The following is a 7,304-nucleotide window of genomic DNA, read 5'->3' as shown; positions in this document are numbered from 1 at the left end:
TAAAATTAATCAATGGGGACAAAAAAATATGGTCTCATTTAATGCTCAGAAAACTAAATACATTAATTTCTCCAATAGAAAGAATCCCTCAGACTCTCACATAATTTTAAATGATCTCAGTATTCCCATATCCACTACAGTTGATATCCTAGGTGTTACTCTAAACCCCAACTTAAGCTGGACAGCTTATGCTAAACCCCTTGCTAAAAATGCCTCTAAGAAAGTGGGACTTATGTACAGAGTTCGTAAGTTCTTCACTGACGAGCAGATGCCCACAATATACAAGAGTCATGTGTGTTCTCAGATCGAATACTGTTCACCACTGTGGATTGGATGTGAAGCGGTTGGATTAAAGCAGTTGGACATAATTCAAAATAAAGCCATTAGATTAATCAATAATCCTGCCATAACGCAGGACCTTCCTCCGTTATCAGTACGTAGAGATGTTGCTTCTTTAGCACTATTTTATCGATATTTTTACCGTAAGTGCTCTAACGAACTGGCTTCAATTAAGCCTCCCCTTCACATTTTCTCCCGAACTACTCGGGCAGCTGAGAGCGCCCATGAACTCATACTCTCTTTCCCACAATGCAGAACCTCTGCTTATCAAAATTCATTTATCCCCAGAACTACTTCTCTTTGGAATTCACTTCCTGGGAGTTGCTTCCCACATACATTTAATCTTTTCAATTTTAAATCCAGTTATTATAAGTATTTTATGAATGGAGGATGCCTTTAGGCACATGGACTTATTTTTTTTCTCTTTGTTTTTCCTTCCTCTATTCATTAAGAAAAAAGAAAAAAAAAAGAAAAAAGAAACTGTACCTTCTCTTCTTGCTGGAAGTTTGGTCTCATTCAGCCATTCCCAAAGAAGGGTGACCATTGCCAACCCTCTAACTACCGTCCAATTCCTTTATCATCCTGTATCTCAAAAGTTTTCGAGTCAATTCTTAATAGAAAAATTTTAAAGCATCTTTCCTATCACAACCTTCTTTCTGATCGTCAGTATAGGTTCCGTCAGGGATGCTCCACTGGCGATCTTCTCAACTACCTTTCAGACTCCTGGTCATCCTCCTTTCGGGACTTCGGCAAAAGCTTTGCTATTGCACTTGACATCTCAAAGGCTTTCGATCGAGTCTGGCAAAAATCTATAATTTCCAAAATGCCCTCTTACGGTTTCTATCTTTCTATCTGTGCCTTCCTCTATGGCTTCCTTTCTGGTCGTTCTATAGCCGTTGTTGTAGACGGCCATCGTTCTTCTCCTAGATCTATCAACAGTGGTGTTCCTCAGGGCTCTGTCCTATCACCAACTCTCTTCCTTTTATTCATCAATGACCTTCTAAGCTGTACATCTAACCCTATCCACTCATACACTGATGACTCCACCCTTCACCTTTCCATTCAGGTCCCGCAACGTCTATCTCAGCAGTTACTTCAACAAACAAGGGATGAGGCTATGGCACACCTAATGTCTGACTGGCTCGTATCTCTGACTGGGGTAAAAATAATCTTGTTGTTTTTAATGCATCTAAGACTCAGTTCTTACACCTATCAACCCGACAAAATCTTCCACAGGTATACCCACAAATGTTTAATAATACTCAGCTTGATCCTGCATCATCCTTGAACATGCTCAGGGTTTCATTCACTCGGGACTTATCTTTGAATATTCATATTACATCTCTTGTAAAATCTGCTTCCAAGAGATTAGGTGTGCTAAGCCGACTCCGTTTCTTTTTTACCTCTGCACAATTGTTGACTCTATACACGGGTTTTATCTGCCCCTGTGTGGAGTACAACTCGCTTGTGTGTGGAGGTTCTCCACATACAGCTCTTCTCAATAGGGTGGAGTCAAAGACTTTTCATCTCATTAACTCTCCTCCTCTTACTGGTTCCCTTCAACCTGTCTCTTCACCGCATTGTTGCATCTTTATCTCTTTTCTATCGTTACTTCAATGGTCGCTGCTCCTCTGAACTTTCTGCATGCATTCCTTCACCTCTATGACGGGCATGTAGCACCCGTCAAGCAGTAAACTCTCATCCCTTTTCTGTCCAGCTCTCTAATGCAAGAGTTAACCGTTACTCCCAGTCCTTCATTTATGCAACATGTCAACTCTGTAACTGTCTCTCTCTGTCTGTATTTCCTGCTTCCTATGATCTCCAGTCTTTCAAACGCAGTGTGTCCAGGCATCTCGAAATGATCGGATCTTGAATTTGGGTCTCTCTTGTATTTTTTTCTTCTCTTGGAAGGAACAGTGTCAAGAATTTGTGCGAGTGTATTCATACAAATTCGTGACATTGTACTTTAGTGAGAAAACCACAAACTCTAGTGGAATTCCCACTGGGCATCACTCAGTTCAACCATCCCCGCATTCACTTTGATTGGGATGCTTTTCAGAACATTTGTCACTGTTTCACAAGTGACCATTCTTACCCTCAACACTAGTGATTTCACTGAGTGATTTATTGTGAGCCTATATTGTTCGGTCACTTTCAGTTAACCGTTGAGTTAGGCCACGCCTACATCCGGCAAACACGGCCAGCCCCTACCGGTACCTCTTTTCCCCGTTTGAATTTAGTCAGCTTTGATTCACCTCGAGGATAAGACCGTTTATGCCCAGTGTAGAGCAGTGCCTCCATTGTACAGAGAGTTCCTGAATCTCCACCTAGACAGTGAATTGGCGAAGTGGGCTTACAGCGAATAGCAGCGTTTTGATGTTCATCACAGGTGTCCAGACTTTTGTTTCGGCTCCCATACACTGACCAGTATTTCTGTTCATTTTTCTTGGCTTAAGTTTAATTAGCTTTTGAATAAGCGAGTGAGTGTATTCTCCTTGTTATTTTGATTTCATTTTTGAGATTCATATAACGTAAATTTATTTCATTGTAATGAATAAATTTACAGTTCTTTTCTTTGAGCTTAATGTAATTAGACTCGTGTTTTATTTCTCCACATTAAGCTTATTTTAGTTTCCGCTCCTAGCTTGCACTAACTCTACAATATTTATAACTGGTACTTAGGCCAGCTCTTTTGTATCAAATTTAAATCCGTTGTGCCAACCAGGAGTTAAGCACCGGCAAGAACCTGTTTATTATTATTAGCATTAGTTATTGATTGTCAGGCGTGGAGTCACTTTCTCAAGAGGCTAACAGTATTAACAAACAGCATGCGTGAGTAATTAGTCTCTGCTGTGTACTGTTGAGAAAGTTTATAACTTCTCATCCTTAGAGAATCGGCGAAGTAATCTGGAATAAAGTACAACTTACTGCTTGATTTTCACAAGTTAATTCCTTATCTCTATTTTTAAGTAACATCTAACATTTCTAATTCACAAATTCACATCCTCCCATGACATCTGGTGACCTCATTCATTCATTCATTCATTCATTGCCAGACGCCATGTATCCCAAACGGGGTGGCCAAGGGCTTAGAGTTAATTGTTTTTCAGGGAGGGGCACTAAACTTCCACCAACCCCACTTGACACATAGGGAGAACGTCATGCCAACAGCATCTGGTGTTCCCAGGCGGTCACCCATCCAAGTACTAACCAGACCCAACGTTGCTTAACTTCGCTGATCGGACAGGAAGCGGTGTACTCAACGTGGTATGCGACCTCATTCCAGGATATTAACTCCTAGCTCTAAAGTTATTAACGAGATAATACTCACTCACTCACACCTAGGTATTTATCATTAAAGTCTATAGGCACTATCTTACTGGTGGTTATTGATTCATTTCTATTAATTTTACGTAATAGTTTTCAGTTGCATTTTTTAAAATTTTCTTTCATTACCAGTTTAATTAGATAAAACTGGTCACCACCAACCTGTGCCTATATTCTTTACTCTTGATTATTGGCATTTCTCTGCAAAATAGCAGTCAGTACTCAGTCTTTAGTCTACTCAGCCTTAGTTGAGTTAGCATTATGGCTACTAATATATATGTACAGGAAGCCAAAGATATGGGGCTTATTGACCCCCAACAAATAAAAAAGCATGTGCTCTCACGGTTTAGTTACGAGCAGCAACGTGAAAATTCACTTGAGGAACGCGAGAGAGAACGTGAACACGGCGAGAACAACGTGAACACGAGCAAAAACAATGCGAACAACGCAAGAGAGAACGTAAATACGAGCGAGAATAACGAGAACACGAACGTGCCCAGCGTGAGGTACGTGAGAAACATGAACTTGAAGATGCTGAAGCTCAAGCGAGACTCCATGGCTTCAGACACATCTGGTGCAGCTAACCCAAGCTCCATGAGCGCTCTCCCTACGCATGTTCTGGTGACCCCACACATGAGGCTTCCTCCATACAAGGAAGGCGAGCGAATCGAGCCATTCATAGCTCGTTTCAAAGACATGGCTCAGCTGTATCAGCTGGATGAGGCAGCTAAACAGCTTCAATTTCTTAGCTTGTTTGAGAGCCCTGCCCTCGATATTCTCCACAGAATCCGTGGAGACAATCTCACATATGAGATGATGAAGGCCGCACTCATAGTTGACGATGCCAGGAGTCAGTTTATGAGGGCGCTCCTGTAAGAAAAGGAGACTGCTTACTTACATGAGTGGATGGAGAAAGATGAAACTCCTCCCATGCAAGAGGGGATAATTGACCTCATGCTGCGCACACAGCTAGAAAAGTCGTGGCCTGCTGAGCTTATGGCTCAGCTTAAGATCTACCAGGTAAGGGATGACAGCCAAATGGTGGAGAAGGCTGATGCATTCTTCATTGCGTACGGGTATCAAACTCGTAAGCAACACACCTGGAACAGGAAAGCTGACAAATCTGGGAAACCATCTCAGACTGAACCCCAGCAACAAGGCCGTTCTCAGAATAATGGCTAATGTCCAAACAAACCACAGAAGAAGGACCAGGGGCAAAATACCCAGAAACCTGAGTGGAAGCAGTACGACAAGCAGAACCCTAACCAGCAGCAGTACAGGTATTTCAAGAAGCGGCAGAGCAAGGACAAACCACGCAACACTCAGTCAGGACAATCAACTTTAGTGTATCGGAGGCAGGATGCAAATGCAGCCTTCATTCCACAACAAGCGCACTGTGGTGCCAACCCCACCAGTACAGGTACTTCTCCACAGTTCATTAGTCCCCAAGCGACAGTGGACCCTTCGCCACAGGTGGTCAATGCTCCACCTTCCCAGACAGTGAGTACGACCCCTCAGGTATCTAATTCTCAGGGCACTATGTTTGCTGCATCATTCATTCAGAAGCCTCATCAGTGGCTGGCTGCTTCCTCCACTGGCCCTCCCACAGATGACGGTGCCTTCCTTGTTCAGCCAGGGTTTGTGGGAAGCATTCCTGTAAAGGTCCTGAGAGACAATGGTTCCTCAGGTTGCTCTGTCAGGCAGAGTCTAGTTCGGCCTGAGGAGTACTCAGGTCGACAGATCCAGGCTCGGCTTATTGATGGATCAGTAAGATTGTTCCCTGAAGCACATATCCAGGTGGCATCTCCATTTTACGCTGGTACGACACTTGCAGTTGTCATGCCAGAACCTTTATTTTACCTCATTATCGGCAACATAGCATGTGCCAAGTATAGCTGCACCATAGATGATGCTACTCAGACTTCGGCTGCAGTAACGCGAGCCATAGCTGAGGCTCACAGGAGACTCAATACTACTCACTAATTTCACAGTCCGATCGTTCAAGCACTTCATAATCATCAGCGTCGGATACAAATAAATCACCATCTGAATAATTTTCTTCTTCTTGGTCACCTTCTGCCACTGCCATTGAGGCATAAAACTTTGCTACTGGTACTGACATTGTCCTAATGTTTATAATCTGAAATATCTGAAAAAAAAACATATAAAAAAAACATTGCAGTAGTCACATGAAAGGCCAGGTGGGGTCCTGGTGGACCCCACTGACGTTTATTGCAATGTCACTCCTTAATCGTGTGAGATTTTTTGCTCAAATTTTATGAGGATATAAAATAACCATCTACAATAAAAGTCATGAGAGGCCAAGCTGTGAAAGTAAAAAAAATGGCTTAATTGCAACATTTTAAAATCATGCTGGGGTCTGCAGGGACCCCATTTACCCACGAAGGGTTAATATATTGCAAGACATCACTTAACAATGGCATAGGAAACCGGCCTGGGATTGTGTGTTGGTTTAATTTACGGTCATCTAGTACCACACGCATTTCTCCTTTCTTTTGGGCACGAAAACTAATGGACCATTCCACGGGCAGACTGATGGTTCAATAATACCCAGTTTTAGCATTGCATCGACATACTGATTTGCAAGGGTACGTTGTGAGTGTGCTACTCTATAGGTTGGTACATATATTGGTTGTGTGCCCAGGTGCACTTTAATCTTGTGTTTAATCAGGTTAGTACACCCTAATTGTTCTCCAGGTAATGCTACACTTTGTCGATGTTTCTGTAAAAAATGTAGATCATTTTCTTCATCAATTTGTCCTGAGTGAATCAAATTCTCCTTTATGTATTCTCTGTCCGTAGATTTTATCTTACATGTCCCTAATTTGCATAGACAAGTTCCCTTTTTTATCCGTACTTCCCCATTCACCTGATTAATTAGGAAAACATGAGTTTCTCCATTGTTATTCACCTGACTTAATGCGTTTTCCACCGAGAGTCCTTTCACTCTGCATAATTTTTCTAAGACGAGAACAGTATTATTTTCAGTAATTACTCTTTATGGTGACTTTCACATATGAGTTAAGCGGAATAAATGCAGTATATCAGTGGTGAGCTGTGCGGGAATTAGTGTTGATGCTTTACTGTCACTTCTGTCTCTAGGCAGGGGGAATTGAGGGGGTGGGTGCTGAGAGGGATGATGTGAGTGCATGTGTACCATCGTCCGATTGAATATTTCTGTTTAGTTTTTTGATAGTTCCAATTCCTTTTGATTTTCTACTATCCCTTGTCGTTACGGGAAGGGATAGTTGTGTATTTCCTGACCTGTGGACCCTCGTGAGAATGTTTTCATAGGCGTGTAAGACAGAGCTAAAATCTTCACTATCTACATCCGAGAAAGGTATCGAAGATGCTCATCATCAATTTCTGAAGCGTTTGTTTCCTTATCTTTAATTCATGGAGAACTAAATAAGTTTGTTATGTTTTCTTGTTGTTCTGCTAACTGTGAATCGTCATCGGGAAATGCAGATGCTGTTCATATTTGGCAATAAAATTGGTGGTGATGAAAAGATTCCTGTCATAGCAGGAGTAGACCGTAGCACCAGTCGAGCAGGACAGTACTCCCAAGGTGGATGGAAAGCTGATGACAGGGAGAGCTGGAGCTCCTGTTTCATCAG

The 7,304-nt window shown here is 42.2% G+C and overlaps 1 pseudogene; it reads right to left on the bottom strand.

The window, feature by feature from the left end:
* Positions 1-3,501: 3,501 nt before the first annotated feature.
* LOC145395374 (5S ribosomal RNA) lies at positions 3,502-3,621 on the bottom strand (annotated as a pseudogene).
* Positions 3,622-7,304: the final 3,683 nt, after the last annotated feature.

This window comes from Coenobita brevimanus, chromosome 30 (genome assembly GCF_032717465.1).
Source record: "Coenobita brevimanus isolate Jiangsu-jjx chromosome 30, ASM3271746v2, whole genome shotgun sequence".
NCBI lineage: Eukaryota > Metazoa > Arthropoda > Malacostraca > Decapoda > Coenobitidae > Coenobita > Coenobita brevimanus.
Note: the sequence above shows the minus strand (reverse complement) of the source record. Positions and strands in the feature narration are given on the sequence as shown.